Below are 22,511 nucleotides of genomic sequence, written 5' to 3' on the forward strand. Positions count from 1 at the left end.
TTAATTATGTCAAAATGATGAGAATAAAGTTCAAATCTACATAGACCAAAGATATATATAATTATGTTGAGATTGTGGTGTAATCTTAACAGCCACAAGAAAAAGCTGAATTAGTCCATACTACCTTTGCTTCTTTCTGTTTATTTGTATTATAATTATTTGTATTATAAGTATCTCCCTTACTAAATCTATGACAGAAATTCATTTGATTCATTCTGATATCACTAGAGTATAGTATGAACTCATTACATTAAGGTAGAAACTTATGAAATTAAAGTAAAACTCATTCAACTCTGCTGAATGAAGAGAAGAATAAATATTAGCAATAGGGAATTGCAGAAACTGCTATTATAAAACAAAGGTTATCTCTTAAATTTAATATATATACTTAAAACTATTACTAAAATGACTAAATAATATTTTTACCATTTTATACAATTTAAAGTTAGGTGAAAAGAAAGTCTACTGAACTCAGAGAAGAGAAACAGTAAGTACAGTATACCGGTCTTGATTAAATGGATACAAAGTGAATAAGAAATATGAAGAATGAAGCTCGAAATTTATATTTTTCTATACATTTTGCTTATATTTAAATGGATATTACTTAGATCATTTTGCTATCTCTACTGCAAGAATGAAGACCATTCTCAGCATTAAACACAGTTAAAAATATTAGAATTTACAAAGGTATATAACTAAATTTGCTTTTATTTCCATGGTGGTAATTATGTTCAGTTTCTAGTTTTTACAATTGTATATGATAATAATTTATTGGTTACTTTGCTTATTTGTGTGATGCAAATAAAATTCTTACCCTGCTCCCTTCCATACCTGACTACTTCTATTATTTTTTATGTAACCTCCCATCACTTCTCTATGTATCACTATTCAAATACAAAACTACCACTTTATTCCTCTTTTGCTTTTTTTATATACAAATGGAAGCATGATCTACACAATTTCTTCCAACTTGTTATCCCCCAACTTCATTGTGCTTTGGATATCTTTCCACAGACAAACATACATAGAGATTTCTTATTCTCTTCTGTTTTTATTTTCTAGCATGGAAACTTTCAAAACACGTAAATGTAGAAAGAATCATACGATTAAGTTCCAGAAATAATTATTAATATTCTGCCACTCTTGCTTCATCTATTCCCCATTTCTATTTTTCTTAGAATATTAAAAAATCTGACATTTATTTCTCCAATGAATACTTTGTTATGTATCTGTAATAGATAAAGGTATTTACTTATTTGCATAACCACAATGCCACTATCATGCCCAGCTAAATTAATAATAACTCATTAATATAATTTAAAACTCAGATTATGTTCAGATCTTCTCATCTTTGGTCCAAATTAATTTTTACAATTGGTTTGTTTGAATTCCTATTTAAACATGCCTACACATTACATTTGGTTGATATGTCTAAATCTATTTTAACCCATGACATTTCTCTCTCTTTTCTCCTGACTTTATTATTTTTTTTAAATTTAAGAATCATTTGTTTTGAAGAATGTCCCACATTCACATTTAGCCATTTCCACCTTAAGAGTTGGTCGGATGTATCCTCCTGGTATTTAACATGGGCCTCTCCCCGACTCTACTTCCTATAAAGGGATAGTTAGAATTAGGGGTGTTATTGGAGGCAGGTGCTCTCTTAGATTCAGTTATAATTATTTACAAGTATCCGTCATAAGTGATTTGATCTTCCCCCTGAGGCATCTCAACAGGATGTACATATTCTGAGATAGTTACACCAGCAGTGGTTAACCAATGGATTTAGGCTGTATCACACTGATTCATTGACTAAATTCCCTTCGACCCTCCACGGATGCTTTAGGAAACCATTGATGATTGTTGCCTAGATTGATTATTTCATAAGGAGTTGCAAAACAATAGCTTTTATAATTCTCTTCTCCCTCTTGCTTTAATTTTCTATAATTTTTGATAAAGAACTTTCACTCACCAACTTTTGGGGTACTGTGAAATACATACAGGAAACACAGGATATTTGCCACTTTTTGGAATAACAAATTGGTGTTCCAGCATCCTGCAAGAGTCTCTTATAAGATATTTTTTTCTCATTTTGAATTCATGAATTTTTACATATTTAAGTTTTCTATGCCAATATTTGAATTAATGTCTTAATTGCCCAGTATTTCATCATTTGTGTACATTGCCTTTTTTAAAAAAAAACAGATGCATGACACTCTATCATGTAGATGCACTATAATGTATGTAAGCAGTCCTGTATGAACGGGCACATACTATTTCTGATCTAGATAGAGAGCTTCCTGAATAGACGGCCTTTTCCGATAATTGGTTAGGTATCTCTACCTTCGCAAAACCAAAGTTGGTTCACAGAAACTTCTGTCACCATGCCAGCTCATCCCACATTTCTGCACTAGTTTTCAAAAAACAAAATGCATAACTTACACTAATGAGCCTTATTGTTCTCTTTTGGGAGGAGGATTTCTGCTTATATGTACTGCTGCTGGGCTCTCTTACCACTCTCCATGACTTCAGTTCTTCCCATAGGATTGATGCGCCTTCTTCACTAGTTTGGGAAGTATTTTCATGTACTTTGGAAGCTTCAACTACATGAACCTCCCACTTTTATCCAAAGTGAAAGTTAAAGGTTTTTTTCTTTTTCCTTTTCTCTTGTTCCATTTGGATGATACCCAAGATAAATAGAAAGTGTTGGCTAACAGACATTTTGTATCAGAAGTCCTCAATTTGCTACTATTCACCTGTTTGAAAAATTGTGAAATGAGGATAAAAAGAACACACAAAAAATACAGGGTTTGAAAAAATAGGTCAAATTACCAGCCATCATTATCTAAAAGATAAATCATAAGTAAGGCTATGAGATAATAACAATAATAATAAGACAAATAATACAAATAAATAATACAGAAACAAATAAGAATAAATTGCTTCACACATTTACAACTGCAAGCCTGCTTTTGTCCACCCCTGTATGTCTGTCACAAACTCTAAAGGGTCTGAGATTGAACCTATTTAAAAACTGTTAACTTGTCATAGTGTCATGCATAGGTCCACCATGAGTTTCCTAGGACACAGACAAAAAACATTATTACTCACAGCAAAATGTATATCCAGATGTGTGTCTGGGGAGGTTCCCCAAACTGCCTTTCCAACAGAGGTGATGCCCCAGGGCCTAGATAGACCAGGGCACACAACATGTAATGTTACACAAGAAGAGCTCTGAGTCTAAGAAACACAACTTTACAGCATCAGCAAGCAAGCCAGCTCTTTGTCCCAGAAGTATTCACTCCATCCTTACAAGTTGTTTGCTGTAAACACAATCTTATGAAACGACCTGAGTGAGGAGAAGTTAGGACTTTACATTCCTCGTACTCCCCCTCAACACGATGTTTAGGAGCTGGAGAGATCCAAGGACAAGTGTATAGCAACAATGTCATTTTGATATTCAAAATATGAAAGAAGCCTATTCTATTAATGTCCAAAGACTGCAAATAATGCCATTTCTGTATAGAGTTACATATAGTATTATTAAAATATATTTTGTAAGCACTTGAAAAAACATTACTGAAAATAAAAATGAGTTCACTAAGATAAGCTATAAGAAGTTAAGAGTTTCCACTTTAAAAGGGTTTTATTACTTGCAGAACAGAGATATTTGGCACATTATATCTGAAGTTTAGAAAATTTCCTTTTGGAAAATTGAAGGGTATATGAGTTATAAAGGTGGATTTAAACCTTATTTAATGAGAATAAGATGATTATTTGAAAAGTGTTGCCAGCCCTGGCTGGCGTAGCTCAGTGGATTGAGCGCGGGCCTGCGAACCAGATGACTGTGGCTCGATTCCCAGTCAGGGCACATGCCTGGGTTGCAGGCCAGTTCCCAGCAAGGGGACCCATGAGAGGCAACCATACATTGATATTTCTCTCCCTCTTTCCTTCCCTTCCTCTCTAAAGATAAATAAATTTTTAAAAAATCTTTAAAAAAAATGTTGCCAAATTAGTTCAACTTGGGAGAGAGGTTAATAGTGAGGATACCCTCACCAACAAAAGATGATTTTATTTCAAGTATATTTTGAACAGCATCAGAAATGTAATAGAAAAAATACAGGTGTATTATATCAGTATTTTATGACTTTACTATAAATTCATCATATTAAATCTTATTATAGTTTTAGTCAACATACTTTAAGAGTGACATGAAGCATAGAAAAGAGAAAGTAGTTTAATACTTCCATATTAAAAGCCGTGATACATTTACACAGTGGATTACTGCTTGGCCATAAAAAATAATGAATCTTAGTTTTTATGAAAGTGTGGACGGGCCTGTAAATTACTATCTTAAGTGAAATAAGCTAGTCAGAGAAAGACAAAGAGCATCTGATCTCACATATATGTATAATCTAAGAAATGAAACCATTTAACAAACAAAATGGAAACAGAAGCATAGATCAGCGAACATACTGACAGTTATGAGAGGGGAGCAGGTTTGGGGGTAGGTAAAAACAGGTGAGGGGATTAAGCCAAAAAATTATATATAGATATATGTAAAAATCTATCTATCTATCTATCTATCTATCTATCTATCTATCTACCTACCTATCTATCTTACACAGAAATGGACAACAGTCTGGTGATAACCATAGGGAAAGGCAGGTGAGGGGAGGTGGGCAAAGGAGAGATAAACGGGGACAGAAAAAGATTTGACTTGGTGTGAGAAGCCTATGATGTAGCACGCAGATGACATCTGATTGAGTTGCATACACTTTAAATCTGTATGGTTTTATTAACCAACAACACCCCAATCAATTCTACTAAAAAAAAGAAAGAAGGAAAAACTACTGAAGGAATTAGAATATTTTCCAGCAAAAATACACAGAGAATAAAGAGAATGATAATTTTCTTTCAAGAACATGTATAAAGGACACATGGACAAAACCGAAAGTGGGTGGGATCAGGGTGGGAAGTAGGGATGGCTGGGGTCAGGGGGAGTGGTTGGGAGAAAATGGACACAGCTGCACGTGAATAATTAAAAATGTGAAAAAAAGGAAAAAAATTAAATTTGTTGTGTTTGGCCTCTGGAGATCTATATGCAAAAGATATAGATTGATAAATTTGAGTTTAATATGACAAAAAAATTCTAGTAACATGACCTATGGCGGAATAGCATTGGAGATAAATTTAATACAAGGATGACTCCTGGCTTTGTGGGGCCTGAAGTTTTGCAATTTGGGGATAATATCTTTAAGAAAACATATAGAAATATATAACTGAATTATAAAAAATAGGTACTGAAGCAAATATTGAGAATGAGAAACTATCTAATAAAATGTATATTTTAAAAAGATGCCAAATTCAGTAATTATTACAAAATCTAAAAAATAGCCTAATAAGTTTAATTAGCCAAATGTCTGATATACTTGTGTGATACTTTTGCCTCTATATTATTTTAGACTGCATACATTTCATCACATATTTCAACTAGGTATTAAAAAGATAACTCATTTTGCCCTGGCTGGTGTGGCTCAGTGGATCGAGCACTGGCCAGCGAACCTTAGGGTCACTGGTTTGATTCCCAGTCAGGGCACATGCCTGGGCTGTGGGCCAGGTCCCAGTAGGAGGCACACGAGAGGCAATCACACATGGATGTTTTGCTCCCTCTCTCCTTCCCTCTCCTCTCTCTAAAAATAAATAAAACCTTTTTTAAAAAATAGACATGGTCCCCAACCACTCTATTTAAAAAAAAAAAAGGATAACTCATTTTTTTCTCTAGCAATGTGGACCATGTATTTTTAAATAATTTACATATTTTTTCTAATGAGCTTCACAACTCATTACCAGTAATGCCATTTTTTTCTAACTTAGAGATTTCTGAATCTGAGACTAGATAATTTCTAATCTCATTTTAGCTCCTAGTCTTGAGTGTGGTTTCCAGGTGTATAATTAATTTAGTCTTTTTTGGGCTGTAATTAGATGTTTCTTATAAGAAAAATTATTGCCAACATCTTTGAAGAGTCAAAAGATCCATAGAGAAATAAAGGGCTATTTTTAATAAAATATTGCTGCACACTAAAAGTCAAGTTGTTTGGGGTGTTTTCTGTTTGGTATAATATATCCAATTAATTTATATCTGTAATCCACAAAAGATTTACTCATTGTTCTGATTAATTTGATCACTTTTTAGATTAGTAAAACGTGAATAGCTTTAAAACAAACACCTTAATAAGAATGGAAAGATAAGACTATAAAGAAAAATGAGAAAGGCAAAGTATATAAATCTTTATGATGGTCAGAATATTATTCAATGAAGAAAAAATGCTTCCCACAAAAAATATATACTGGTGTGATGATATTTTAATGATGCTTTCAATTTACTCAAAGGATTTTTCATCTAGCCACTGGGAGGAAAGCAGTGTGCATTTTTCTGGGATGCTTAGTTTCATTCTTACACAAAGAACTGGTTTACGTGATTTGGCTGTGAATACCACAGTTTCATTTTCAAACTCAGAAAGGACCGTTTAGCTCGTCGGTTAGATGAACATAGAAATATCATGCAGAATGACAAAAAACACATTCTATTTCCAGAGAAGAATATTCCTCATCTGTCAGTAGGTGTAAAGTGTTTTAAAATAATAATCTTACAGTTCTTTATATTCAAGATTTCAGCTAACTTTTCCCAAAGAATATGGGATGTTCTTTTTTGTCAAAGAATGCAGATTTCCTACACACTCCATTTTTTCCTGAAATTGTGCTTTCCTTTGCCATCCACTCTGCCCTTTATAACTTTCAGAAAAAAGAAGTCCTTGATAGCTGCTAACAATATATATAGTCTGCGGAAAACAAAAATAGTAAGTTTCTGAACACAACTATTTTCAGTTGTAACATCACCTCGAAGTTTTTTTGTGACTCCTGCTTAATCTCATCATTATTCAAAGATAACATTGAACATCTTAAACAAGCCAGGCACAGTTCTAGGATCTGGAATGAAATGAATACAGCATGTAGCCTCATGAGTTTTACATTCAGACGGTAAGACAGATGTTATGGCAGAATTGTGTCCTAGCAGAGTTCATAGGTTGAAGCTCTAACTTCCAGTAGTACTTCAGAACATCACCTTTAAAGAGGTGATTAAATTACAAGGAGGCCATTCGAGCTCACTAAGTCAATCTCATAAAGACCCATGTCTTTACCAGAAGAGGAAATTTGGGCACAGAGAGGCACAAGAATTGTGTGCACACAAAGGAAACTAATTTGAGAACACAGTGACATCTTTATAAATTTTAGATATTAACCCCTTATCAAATATATTAGTGACAAAACAGACTCAATTAAAAAATGGACAAAGGACCTAAGTAGACACCCCTTCAAAGAGGACATACGGATGGCCAATAAACATATGAAAATATGTTCAATGTCTCCAATCATCAGAGAAATACCAATTAAAAAACATAATGAGGTATCATCTCACACCTGTCAGAATGGCTATCATCAATAAATCAACAAACAACGAGTGATGGAAAGGATCTGGAGAAAGGGGAACCCCTTTGCACTGTTGGTGGGAAGGCAGATTGGTGCAGAGTGGAGACAGCAGTGTGGAGACACCTCAAAAAATTAAAAATGGATCTGCCTTTTGACCTAGTGATCCCATTTGTGGAAATATATCTGAAGGAACTCAAAACACTGATTCAAAAGAACATAAGTACCACTATGTTCATTGCAATGTTATTTACAATCAACCAGATATGGAAGCAGCCCGAGTGTTCATCAGTAGATGAGTGGATAAAACAACTATGGAATATCTATGAAACGGAATACTACTCAGCCATAAAAAAGAAGAAAATTGTACCCTTTGCGACAGTATGGATGGGCCTGGAGAACATTATGCTAACTGAAATAAACCAGTCAGAGAAAGACAAATACTATATGATTTCACTCATATGTGGAGTCTAATGAACAAACTTAACTAACAAGGAAAATGGGGACATACAGATAGAGAACAAATGACAGCTATGGGGGGGAGGGTAGGGAATGGAAGGATTTAGCAAAAAAGAAAAAGGACTCGTGGACATGGACAACAGTGATGATTGCTAGGGGGAGGGAGGATATAAAGGGACTAAATGGCAATGGAAGAAAATACAATAGAGATTAAATTTAAAAACAAAAATAAAAAAATTATAATATATTACAAAAAAAGGACACAGTGAGAAGATGGTCCTCTGCAAGCCATGGAAAAAGGTCTCAGAACAAAGCAAACCTGACAACACCTTGATCTTAGATTTCCAGCCACTAAAACTGTGAGAAAATAAACTTCTATTGCTTAAGCCACCCAGTCTGTGTTTTTTTATAATGACAGTCCTAGTAAACTAATACAACAGACAGTAAATTGTCAAATTAATACTTCTAAAGTTACAACAGGGACAACACTTGTGATTTGGATGTAGTATCCACCAGACTAAATCGATTTAGAATAAGATTACCACCCTCGGGCGACCGTGCATTGATTGCAGGGGGCAGGGCGGTGGGTGGGGGTGGAAAAGGGTAGAGGGGGAATAAATGGTAATGGAAAAAATATAATAAAAGTAATATAAAAATAAATAAAATATAATAAAATATAAACAACAATAGAAAAAGAAAAGATTAACATCACCACTCTTAAACCCACACTACCTCAGAAATTTCATTTTTAAGCTGATTCTAGCCTTGGCTCAGCAAATAACCAATTGTATAATTGGTTGGTTCTTTCAATAAAGAGATTCTTCCTGCCACACATAAAACCTGACCAGCACTTTCCAGATGTTCTTCTTTGTACTTCTTCACCAAAGAAGTTAAATTCATCCTGCTCTATGCTAATCTCTGTATAAACTGATTACACCTACATAACTTCTGCTGAGTAATCCCCATAAATTACTTATGTGGTCATTCATTCTATAGTCTTTATAATTGTTCTAAAATTTTAAAATTATTTTATTAAAATTAAATTATTAAATTATTCTCAGTTTTTCTAAAGAATTCTCAACATTTTCATTACTCACTAACTCATTAGATAAAATTAATCTCTTTACATCTCCGTTTCTTCATCTGTAGATGGTGTGCTTGACACTACAGCACTATCTTGGTTTCCTCCAGTGAGGCCATTCTATGACTCACTACCTGTAGTGTCTGCAAGGGCAAACAAAATAGAAAAACTGATAGTGCCTATGTCCTAGGCTAATCTAGTCTACCAAGAATGCAATAAAATCCACTCTTGTTTCTTCTGAATAGGTGGGAAGAATATGAGTACTTAGGTTGAAATATAACTCACTTTCTTATCATATTATATGCAGAACGACTTTTAGAAAAATTAAACAAGCTCCAAAATTGGTTCTAAGTTTTTACCTGCAAATGTGCAACAACAAACAGTTATGACAAAAAAATGTTTCCCCTCAGTGGTACTTTTATGTTGAAATATTTTAGTTGCTTTTTCAAAAGAATTATCATTTCTTGCCAATGGATATTTAGACTATTATCTATGTAGGAACCCTATTAACACCAGGTAACAATAAGAGTGACTAAATTCACTTGGGAAACAGTGGACATTGCAGTAGACGTCAGGTATAGATAGAGATTACACATGGAGAACGAGCGCCAGGACCTTCGATGATCCCACCTCTGTGAAAATCTGCGTAGGAGACCACTCTGCATGGTGTGGGCCCAGCCCCCAGTGGCAAACATTTACTGCAAAGTAACCCTAAAATACATGCTAAACCTTCCAAGGACGAGTGTAACCGGTTCAGCCACTTTTGCCCTTTTCATTTGCAAATATCCTTCTTCTGTGATGTGATTAGCAGCATCTGCTCCTTTGTTTTCTGTACAAGGTAACCCCCTAAAGCAACCTGTGCATAGTAAATGAGGACCATCATGTAATGTGCCCAGAAACCCAATAAAGGCCGGTCACAGCAAGGGCTCTGGCTTTTTGCTCCCCTTGAGAGAAAAAGCCATGCTGTCCCTTTTCCTCCACTGGACTCAGTAGTCCATGTGAATGTCTCATTTCTTCCATAATGACGCAGACACTGCAGATCAGTGTCCACACAGAAACTCCATTTAACATGACCCTTTCACCTCTCTGTTTACCCCTCCCTTCTTTAATCTTTAAGCCCTTAGGATATCAGATTTTGGTCAGTATCAAAGCCTCAGGTCTGTTGACCTCAGGGACAGTTTCCATCAAGCTATAGATAACATCTTCAGTCTTGTTTCAACCCCAGGCCCCTGGAAGCTAATGACCACACCCTCAGGAACCCAAACAGAACAATGCTATGGATGACATCAGGACCTGATAGGATGGGCAACTACTCCCTACCCTTGCTCCCCCAAATCAGTAGAGCCCAACACCCCAACTCCTTTAGCCACCATGATTAATAATTTTCTTTTGTTTAACTCATCCCCTTGAAGATATTGGGGAGCTAGGTATCTGAGTTAGTGCCAGGCATGGCACTATTTCCTCAGTTAATAAACCCTTCCTTTCTGGCTGCAAACTTCTGTTTGCATTTGGCTGTGCTTTAATGTGCTCAGTGACACAAAACCCTTCAGTGTGGTAAGAATAGTGAACATCTACCTTTTATCCAGTTTGCAGTCTGACATCTTGCAATTCTAAATATTTTAAATGCGTTTACATGAAACAGATAAAATTTACTAAGAGAATGTCTTGAACATAGCTGTTACTTAAAACTTATTTATTAACTTGATTTCTTTTCTGAGGTCCAAAGGCTCTGTTACTACTACTGCAATGACCGCGAGGAACGTTCTAAACTCCTCCTGGCCTTGGGTTCCACATCTACTTATCTCAGAGGCTTAAAAGAGAACCAATGGAATCATGTATGCAAATGCAGCTAAAAAATGTGACTGACACATAATATGCATTTCATAAATGATGATGGCCTCTTATATTGCTGACTAACCTCATAGATGAAAGGGTTTTGGTTTTCCTTACAGTGATCTACAAACAAAAATATTCCATTTGTTTATATTACATAATCTTTGAAAGAAAGAGATTTAACAGTTTTATTAGACTGAAAGAACATAGCAATTATTTAGTAACATGTTATGTAGCCTTCATGTCTTTGTGCTTTTTTTCATTGTTTTTCCTGTGATCAATTTCTAATTCCATAACATTGTGGTCAGAAAAGATGTATGATATGATTTTAATTTTCTTAAATTTATCAAGACTTCTTTTGTGTCCTAACAGGTGGTCTATCCTAGGAAATATTCCATGTGCACTTGAAAAGAATGTATTCTACTCTGAAAATATAAATGAAATTCATCTGACCTAGTATGTCATTTACAGCTCCCATTTCCTTGTTGATTTTCTGTCTGGAAGATCTATTCACTGATGTCAATGGGGCATTACGCATTCCCTTTATGACTGTGTTTCTGTTCATCCCCCCTTCTATGTCCATCAAGATTTGCTTTATATTTTTAGTCACTCCAGTGTTGGGTGCTTAAATCTTTACTACGGTTATATCCTCTTGTTGGATTGCCCATTTTATCATTATGTAGTGTCCTTGGTTTCTTACTATAGCCAGTATTTTAAAGTCTACTGTGTCAGATATAAGTATTATTACCCCAGCTCCTTATTTCATTTCAATTTGCATTAAATATCTTTTTCCATCCTTTTACTTTCAGTGTATATGTATCTTTCATTCTGAAGTTGGTTCTTGGAGACAGGATATATATAGGTCTTGTTTTCTGATGCATTCATTTACCCTATGTCTTTTGACTGGAGGATTTAAGCCATTTACATTTAAAGTGTTTTTGAGAGTTACATATTTATTGCCATTTTATTCTTTTAACTATGTTTCTCTGTTATTGTTGTTGTTGTTCTTCTTCTTCTTTTTTTTCAATGTATGGTTGCCTCTCGTGTATCCCCTGCAGGGAACTGGCCTGCAACCCAGGCATGTGCCCTAACTGGGAATAGAACCGCGATCGTCTGGTTCGCAGGCCCGAGCCTCTTCTTCTTCTTCTTCTTCTTCATCATCATCTTCTTCTTCTTCTTATTATTATTATTTTTCAAGACCCTTTAACAATTCTTATAATACTGGTTTGCTGGTAAAAAATAAACGAACTCTTGTAGCTTTTTCTTTTCTGGAAGCTTTTTATTTCTCCTTCAATTTTAAATGATAGCATTGCTCTGTGAAGGACTCTTGATTGTAAGTCCTTGTTTTTTTTTAATCACTTTGAATACTTCATTTCAATCTCCTTTGGCCTGAGATGTTTCTGTGAGAAATCAACTAACAGTCTTATGAGAGCTCCCTTGTAGGAAACTGTCTTTCCCTTGCTTCTTTTAATATTCTCTCCTTGTCTTTAAACTTTGCCATTTTAATTATGATGTGTCTTGGTTCAGGCTTTCTTGGGTTCATCTTGTTTGGGAATCTCTGTACTTTCTGGACTTGTATGTCTTTTTTCTTCACTAGGGTAGACATTTTTCAGTTATTATTTCTTCAAGTAGGTTCTCAGTCTCTTGCTTTCTCTCTTTTCCTTTTGGTACTTCTATGAGGCAGATGTTCTTATGCTTCATGTTCTCTCAAAGGTTCCTTAAACTATCCTCATTATTTTAAATTATTTTTTTCTCTGATTGGGTGTTTTCTTCTACATTGTCTTTCAAATGGCTGCTTCTGCCCTCTGCTTTATCCAACCTGCTGTTTCACCCTTCTGGTGTATTCTTCATTTCAGATACTATATTTTTTTAAATATCTGAATGGTTCTTTTTTACAGTTTGTATGTTTTCCTTATGCTTGCTATTTCTGTGTTGAAATTCTCACTAAGTTTCTTGAGTATCCTTAAAATTATTTCTTTGAACTTCACACCTGGGAAATTGTGTGCCTCCATTTCCTTTAGCTCTTTACCTGGAGATTTCTCTTGTTCTTTCATTTGGGGCATGTTTCTTCCTCTCCACCTTTTGTTTGCTTCCTTGTGTAGGTTTCCATATGTTAGGTAGATCTGCCATGACTTCCAGTCTTCGTAGAGTGCCCTTATGCTGTAGGTGTCCTGTGGGACACAGTGGCACAGTTTACTTTACCACCTGAGCTGAGTGTTCAAGGAATGCATCTGATGTAGGTTATATGGGCCTTCCTATTGTAATTGAGTCTTGATTTCTATTGGCCTGTTCATGTGTGGATTCAACCCCAAGGCTGGCTGACTCTGAGGATTGACCCATACCTCAGGTTAAAAGCTGCTCAGCAGATGCTGACCACCCAAAGCTGAATTCACCTCATCAGGGTCTGGTGCTTGCTGAGATTTCCCTTCAGGTACACCACTTGTGAAGCTAACAGGATCCTGCTCTGATGTTGTCTGAGCTGGCCACTGGGTACATTATCTCTGGGGTCTCTTGGGATGGTCTAGTGCAGACCAATGTCAGGCACAGGATGTTACTGGCCCTGGGAAACCTGTTTAAAGGGGGTACAAAGTGATCTGCAGTTTTTGGCTGCCTCTACTGGGCTTGAGTATGCACAGGAAGTACAAAACTGCACACCAAGGCCTGCTTTTACCAGTTCAAGGGTGTGGGGAAGGTCACCAAACGTACCAAGATACCCTGAGCTTCACCCTCACCCAATTCTGCCTGCTGACTGCCTGTTAGGCTCAGTCACTGAAACAGCCTCTGGTTGTATTCAAGTTGTATGATATAGGTTCATAGTAAGTCACAAGATAAGGGCAAGTTGTGTTTACCAGATTGGTACAGGTTCAAACTCGATGCTAGTGCTGGGTCTGAGGCCACTCACAAATGTTCAGTGTATACCAAGTCTAGCTGCGGTGGGTACTCACACACCTTTGTGTTGAGGTGGGGTCTCAGGGAGATATCAGGGAGTGGCCAGCAGAGTTTATCAGGCCTAAAGAGACCAAGATTTGGACATGTGAAAGGGGGGCTCTGCACCAGTTGGGCTTGCGAGGGAAAAATGGCCCTTGTCCTGGAGACACACAACACAGTCTGTCCCAGATTCTGTCAGGAGCTTGATCTCACCAGGGAGAGGCCACCAGGAGTCAGGAGGCTGGGGTTAGTGGATCTCATGAGGGGGAGGTGCCAGTCAGGCGGGGGTCAAGTGGGGGAGTGGCTCCTGCCACAGAGCCACACAACTCGGTCTGTCCCATATTCTGTCATCTTTTTATAGAACTTATTCATCACATTATATGTAGGTTTTTATATTTTTATCTTCTAACTTAATGATGTGAATTCCTAAAAAAATGTTTAAAAAAAATCATTTCTTTCAACCTATTCCAGTCCTATGCAAGTGTTTATTGACTGAATAAATGAAATAGTTTTATATGCAACGTTCACCTGTAACTAATGGTTATTACGTTTTTTATTGTCGAATTAAACCTCTATTTTCTTTTCTTTCTAACACAGACATATTTTATTTTCTCTTGATATTTTTACTGAAAACTATTTGTTTATTTTATGAATTAATCAATAGGAGAAACATAACAAATAATGGTTTTGAGAAATACGTCTATACATTAGTGACTTCTCTTTCAAGTTTTATAAGATACAGGGTAAATAATCCATGAGCATCTGATAAGTGAAGCATCAAAAGAGATACACCATATGTCCTGAAATGCATTAATACCACATTGATTGCAGGTGACCATTTACAGAGCTATTTACCAGACAAAAATAACGTTATCATCTTTTACATTACGGACATAATTCCACTAATTAATTTTTCATTCACTCAACAAATACTTAGTGAAAATTATTGTATGCAAGAAACTAGACCTGATACTTTGGGAAGTATTTCTTATTCTCAAAAAATTTAAATTCTAGGAGATGAGACCAGGCATGCATATAAATAAGTCAAATGTTGATAAATGACATGAGGTAATTTTGAAATACAATAAAAGTTCAGAGTAAGGAAAGATAATTCCCTTTTAGAAATAGAGAAGAAACTTTTTAATTATACCTCAAGAAAGTGTTATTTTTTTCCAGTGTGCTGCAAGAATTTTTAAAACATGTGATACCTGACTATTGACTCAGGGGCATTGACCTCTTTCCCTTAGACTGTCAAAGAAAAAAAATGACAACAGCAAACACAACGATAGTCGTCCGCTATGAATAAAGCAAAATTGTACCTATATTTTGTCAGATTGACAAAAATATATGTTTTTGATATGTGCAGTATTTTAGAAATTAGATTATATGTGCCATGAGATAAAAAAGGTTGAAAATCACTGCCTTAAGACATTAACAGTCTCTGGATATGTGATGATAAAAAAAATCCCCAACCTCTTAACATTTCAATATTTATCTCTTTTTTCTGAATTCTCAGGGAATAAAAGTGTATAGATCATATCATATCATAACCATTTTAAACATACTAACGTCACAATAAGAATAATGTAATGCCTCACATCATAATGGTGGAAACTGTGTGAATATTAGATGTTCAGTTAAGGTCTGATTGATTTTTCTAATGATGGGTTATAAAAACTAGGTTTTCAACAGATTTTTTGAGGCTTATGACTGACCCTCTCTAGTAGGGACTATTCAGTTACTTTCATCTGGACATTTTAGATAACTGAAATCTGACAGAACCCCAGAAAAATAATATTGTCATACAGTCATCCAATTATATTTAGGTCACAGTCAACCTGAAACAAAACATGCAAACTGGGATATTCTTTGTTCATTTGTATTGCTCGCTAAGAATTTATGTCATTTTTGCAAAAAAAAGAGGAAGAATATTATTTTTGTGAGCAAGTTGAGTAATAATTTTTCAAATAACATTTTATTTTAAATAAAAATACAATATTACAAAAAGTAGTTGGAATTAAAGAATAATTTCTACTATGGCTGATTGACATAAAAGGGAAAATGAAGAAAATAAAAACATCAATTTAAGTGCACCAGCTGCATTCATCTCTCATTGATGATTCTTTTTAGCTAGCATTGCATTTGAGAAATTATAAAGTCTGAAGGAAAAGGTAATTGTCACGAACACAATAAGTGAAAGTCCAGATATGAGGTATCTGAAAGTCAAAAGACATGTTTCCATTCTAGGAGCACTTAGAAAATCCTAGGCTTTGAAGTATACATTTTATTTTTATTTTAAACAGTTAAATAATAACAGGCCATAATTTTATAAAATAATTTTTAAATATTTAAATGATAGTTGACATACAATATTATATTAGTTTCAGGTATGCCACATAATGGTTAGACATTTATATATATAACTCACGAAGTGATCACTGATGAATGTTGTACACCATACATAATTAGTACAATATCATTGACCGTGTTCCAAATTATGCTAATAACGAGATTTTTTCAAAAGAAAAAGCTTGTATTGATAAGGATTTCATTTTAGGTAACCAGTGGGTAATTTATTATTTCCAATAGTATGTTTTTCTAGTTTTATAGTTTATCTTAGACAGACAATAATAATTTTATATGCAGAGCTTAAGATTCATTGTGTATGTAAAATTGGTAAGAAAAGATATATTGAGAATATTTAGTATAGACTTCACTGAATCAAAGTAAGAAAACTGCTTATTCAATATCTCTAATCCTCAGCCCAATGTTTTTATTCCAGACACCAACTTCACGCTTTTAAAAAGATATATGTGTATATAGATCCATGTTATATATTTGATGATATAGCTTTCTATTTTCTTCTTCCAAAATAACAGTCCGTCTATTCTCATCTGAGACAACCCTCCACCTCTCCCTATGAAGCTACCTGTCTTGATTTTCTCTCTCCCTTCTCTTCGTAGGGTAGAACTGCTCCTGTGTTCCGAGACTAGTTCTGCAGCACTTTGACAAGGTCTGTGAACTACACGATAGCCTCCAAAAGTCCTAATCTTTTTCTCTCAATCAGGGAAAATTTGGGATGCATAAAATTAAGAGACTGACACATTGAGAATTTGCCGCTTTTCCTTTTCATTTACCAGTGGGAAAAAGTAGGTTTACAGTTGTTCGTGTAAAAACCAATACAATAATTAGCCCTGGCTGGTGTGGCTCAGTGGATTGAGTGCTGACCTGTGAACCAAAGGGTTGCAAGTTGGGTTCCCAGTCAGGGCACAGGCTTGAGATGAGGGCCAGGTCCTCAGTAGGGGGCATGCAAGAGGCAACCACACATTGATGTTTCTTTCCCTTTCTCCCCCTCTCTCTAAAAATAAATAAATAAAACCTTAAAAAAAGAAAACCTAGTTCTCACCTTTAAAAAAGATAATACAATAATTAATCATACAAGAATAAACTTTCATATACTCACACTTGTAAACTTACTTTTGCCTACCTCTATATAATTCTGTGTTGAATATGTAAATTTCCTTTAATATATATTTCTGTGTTCAATTACCTTTCTACCATCTATTTGTTTTTGATTTTTGATACCTCATCCTAAAATGAAGAGATACTTAAAAGTATAGCTATAATACAGAAATTGGGCAAACCCCACCTCCCCCTTATTTAAGATGGTTAAGAGACCTCCTTTCAGCATTTAAGACTCATGGACATTTGCTAGTTCTGAGATCAGGTTTTCCAAATGTAAATAGTATGCAGTAGGCAGTTCTGGACTAATCCTTAAGGAGTAAATTCATTTTTGCAATTTCATCTCTTCTTTAGGTAAAGCCATTCTACCAAGTGCCAAACGCAATGTGACACAGTTTTCATGCTTGAAAAGTAATAGTTTTCTACATGTTGTGCAATATAGCCAGAGTCACAGCAACAAATAACTCCAGTACTCAGAGAGGCTGCTCAATGAGAGAGCAGCTGGCATGTCCTGACCTACGCAAAGACCAGAGCCCACTGCTAGATACCATGGGGTGACAATAAATTCTGGTCTGTCCAGAGGTCCCTGTTTAGGCCTGTATTCCTTGGCTAATAGCAACAGCACCCACTATAACTTGCAAAAGCATTCTGGTTTAGACGATACATTAGGTAATGGGCTGTATGTCCAATATCCAAGTACAGTTTCACATGAACAGTGTCACCAAAAGAGAGCAATTCATTGACACAGCATTCCTCCAGAGCTTCTGCCATTACAGCAGCCAGCTACACCTCTCGTTGCCACAAATACTGTGCTCAGTATTTGTTTCTGCCATTGGCATTAATTCCTGGTCAACTGGAACATTTAAATTGAGCACTAAATTGAAGTATCAAAAATAACCGCTCTTCAGGGAAAAATTCATCAAAAGCCACTATAAAGCTCACTAGGTGTTTCGCTCATTCCTATTGTCACTAATTCTGCTGTTGTCTTATCATTAACAAAATTTACAATTATGAAAATGATTTCAATTGAGCTTTTTCCAGCTGACCACTCCTACCCCAACTGTAGCTATTGATCCTGCAAATTCAGTATTGTTCCAGGGGTTCATGATTTGATTGATTTCTTTCTAATACAACAATGGTCTAACAGGTGATTTATAAGTTGACCATGACTTTCTATGATCTACTGTAATTTACAGTGTGTCAAAGAGCAATCCCTAAAATTTTTGAATATTTTTATGGCTGTCTTTTTTATTTAAAGGGAAGATTGGAATTTTTCCCTATATGTGCCTATTCTGGATTATTTCTATTGTAATTGTGGAGTTAGGGGAGATAGTAGAGTCTTGTGTTTTGAAAGCAATATGTAATTGCAAAGCACATTAACTTTAAGGTGTTTTAAATGTTTAAAATTTATAATGAATATTTTAAAACACTTTTCTGTGTCTCTTTCCAGCTTTAAAGAACATATCACTTTGCCCAAGCTGGCAAATTTGTACTTACGCAGGATTCAAACCTATTCAGAGTAGCTATTGTAAATCTGCTATGGCCAGAGTTGAGTAAAATAATCCACTGGTATTTACTTTGAATTTGTAATAAAAATAGTCATGCTTTAATATTTTTGGTATGTATTTGTGTGTAGATTTAATTAGTTATTTTTCTTATACCGTGAAATCAGTTAAAAATTAACATTTAACTTAACATCTACATTACACACCTGCTCTCAAAATTTACTGAAAAGTAAAAAGTAATTTAAAAATAAAATTTAAATTAAAAATTTTAGAAATTTTAATGTTTGTTTTCTCAAAACTAACTATAGAGGTATTTTAAGTTTTGAGTTAATTCTAGAGGATAGAGTTCAGGCACATACAGTTGATGTGTATGATGAAGGAGTTATAAGCAATGCATGGAACCATTTATGGACTTCTTAATAAAGCACATGATCTCTCCTTATTTCTCAAGTTTAAACTCTTTAATGTGACCCAAGGAAGTAGACATCAAAACCAAAGTGTCTCTCAATAATCTTCAGTCAACTGAACTTCATATAGAAATTTATTTTGTGCAGAGTCAAAGCATACATTTTTTGCAAAAGTTACCTCAAAATGTCATTTCTGAGTAATTTATATTTATGTAGTGACAAAGTCTGGAAAATAAGTAGGTAAATGGGACCCATTCCCTGTGTGAATGACACATGGAACCAGATTTTCTTAGCAACTAAACTATTTCTTGATTTGAACATTTTTGTGTGTAGCTTTTTTAAGCTACATGAGTTATTAATTTGCTCTTGAGAAACAAGTTGGGATCTAGAAAATTGCACATAATTATAACCTGAAGATTTTTAAGTAAAATAAAAAAATGGCCATTAGGTGCAAGGCACATTACAAAGAATCACAAGTAAAAATAAGGTTGAGAATTTGACAGAATAAGATGCATTTTGAAAAACTAGAAATTATTAAAAAATTATGTGAAAATAACTTTTCATGTTCTTGAAATATATCAAAGCTAAATGTGTTCTGATTATCCCCAAAGATGTAGAAATTACCCTATATTTAGATCAAGTGAACATCCTCCTTCTTATCATAAGCAGAGCAAAGTAAACTTAACTTCATTGATTCTTCTGTCATATCTAGGTATTTCCATTTTTGGTATATTATTTGAGGCCTCTCTATTAAGATGCAAATCTTATCTGGAAAGTACAAACCGTACTCCCTCTTAAAGTAATTTAGTCTTTTGGGAATGGGAGCATGTGAGGTTCATTTTGAAATGGAGACAGGCTGTGGCCAGAATTGCAGATCAGATGAGCTTGTACATTTGAGAGCTGAGCTGTTTGTGTGCATGTGTGTGCCTTTCTGTGAGGTGGGATGTGTATGTATACGCACACGCCTTCCTGTGAACTGGGGTGGTGGTAAAAGGGAGCACCAAACTGAAGACAATGTGTCACAGTGACACATGTGTCATTTGGGTTCAAGTTAACTGTAATGTTACCACATTACCTAGATACCTGGATTTTAAAATATACTCAAAAACATGCCCAAGGAGAAATTTATAATTTTTGCTTAGGTTGACAAGTTTTATATGCTTGAGACTGGGTGTTGTTTCACTCTTTCCTGAATTGAATCATGTTCTGTCTTTTCTTTCTTTATTTTGAGTTGTGTTTGTATAGAACAGAATAGATTTCGTTTTTTACAACTGTCTTGAGGTACAATTATCAAACAAAATTTGTATATATTTAAGGTGTGCAATGTGATATTTTAACATATATACATATGAACGTTATGAAATGTTTATCCCAGTCAAGCTTATTAACTCATTCATCACCTCAGTTACCAATTATTCTCTTTTTTTCCCAGGTCTTTCACTCATTCACTTACTTTTCTGGCAAACAATTTCAGCATGTCCGTCGTATACTGGGTATTCTCCTAAAGACTAGGAATATTAAAAAAAATAAGACTCAGCCCTTGAATAAGACTCAAGGAGCTTACAATTTAGTAAGGGAGTCTGAAACATAAAGTACTTATACAACACTGTGACTGGTTTTATCATATTATTCAGAGGGAATACTGGAGAGGGGAAAAGAGGGGAATATCAAGGAGAGTTAATGAAGGTGAGAAACTAAAAAGTAAAGGATGATAAAAGTTAGTTTGGTAAAGACAGATGAAAGCAAACTTCCCGACACGAAGCGTAGGTCCTGAAATAGAAGGTGGCTTTTGATGGCTTGGCACGAGGATTAATACCAATTTTCTTCAAGGAACCAGTCAAAGGAAGGGATTTTCCTAAATTCTCAATCTGTTACAAATTCATACTAGTTTTGAAGGTAGCAGTAATATGCTTCACCTGCTAAGAAATTTATATTTGAAAATCACTCATGGCAAAATTGCTCTGGGAATTGCTTTTATTTCTTCTTTTATCTCCCTATTGTAAGACATGGAGAAAGTGACGTGGCTCTTTAATTTTATAGTTGACTCAGAAGAAACCTTTCATCAGGCTCTTTAAGATTTATAGCAATAGGACACATGTTATCAGGAATCTGGTAGATGATAAAAAGGTTCTTATTGATCATGCTTCCTTAAAACTATATCACAACTGATTGTCAACCATGATGGATTCTGGCCAAGATTTCCTGAGAGTATAGCCAGCAATTTAGAGAGCCAGGACTTCTGGTAAAGCATCACTTAGAGAAAAGATGTTATTAATGTTTTTTTCTGTAAAAAATAAATTGAATAAAATTTAACCATGCAATGATCCCTATACCCAAATGCCAGCCAGCCATTTGTTCTGTCCTACATACACTAGCTATTTTCTAGAACCAGTAAGAAATCTAGGGAGTGTTCAAAATTTAAAAGTAATGTAGCTTTTGTTAAAATAAAAAAATCAAAGCACAATTTTTCTCATTTTAACTATATTTTGTAACATTTACAGACTTAGAAAAAAGTTGCAAATACAATACAGATTTTCTATGAACTCTTCAATTGGCTTCCCATAGTGACAGCACCATTTACATAACCATGGTATAATGAATAAAATCTTAAAATTAACATTGATACAGTAGTAGTTGCAATCTACAGATCCTAGTAAAAATTTAACCGTTTTCCCATGAATATTCTGTTTCCGGTTCAGGATCCAATCTAGGGTCCACATTGTACTTTGTTGCCTTGTCTCTTTTGCCTCCTCAGATCTGTGGCAGCTCCTTATTCTTTGGGCCTTGACACCTTTGGAGAACAGTGGTGATTATTTTTTTGAATGTGGCCAAAACTGGATTTGCCCGATGTTTTCCCATCATTAAACTGAGTTTATATGTCTTTGGCAAGAACGTGACAGAGGCGATGTGCCTTTTTCCGTGAGTCACAGCGGGAAGCACATGATGTCCATGTGCCTCATGACCGCTGATGCAAAATTATCCTTTTTCCCTTTGTAATGAAAGAGTATCTTGTGGGAAGATGCTTTGAGACTAAGAAAACCTAGTATTTCTCATCATACCTTTGCTCACTGACTTTAGAATCCATCGACGTTTCTTCCTTGCCACAACTGCTGTGGAGTTTGCCTAGTGGTTGTTTTATATTTCCACCACATATTCTATTTTAATTGGGATCTGCTGTGTGGAAGATGACATTCCTCCCCATTCTCATGCATTCACTTCTTTATTGATATTAATATGGACTCATGCATGGATATTCACTTCATCCTATTGGCTATAGTCTGTTACTTTTGTTACTTGTTTTACTGTTCAGTTGTCTTCTATTTGGACATTGGGAACTCTTTTAGATAG

This window comes from Sturnira hondurensis, unplaced genomic scaffold (genome assembly GCF_014824575.4).
Source record: "Sturnira hondurensis isolate 20B ecotype Veracruz unplaced genomic scaffold, ASM1482457v3 Scaffold0004136, whole genome shotgun sequence".
NCBI classification, from domain to species: Eukaryota; Metazoa; Chordata; class Mammalia; order Chiroptera; family Phyllostomidae; genus Sturnira; species Sturnira hondurensis.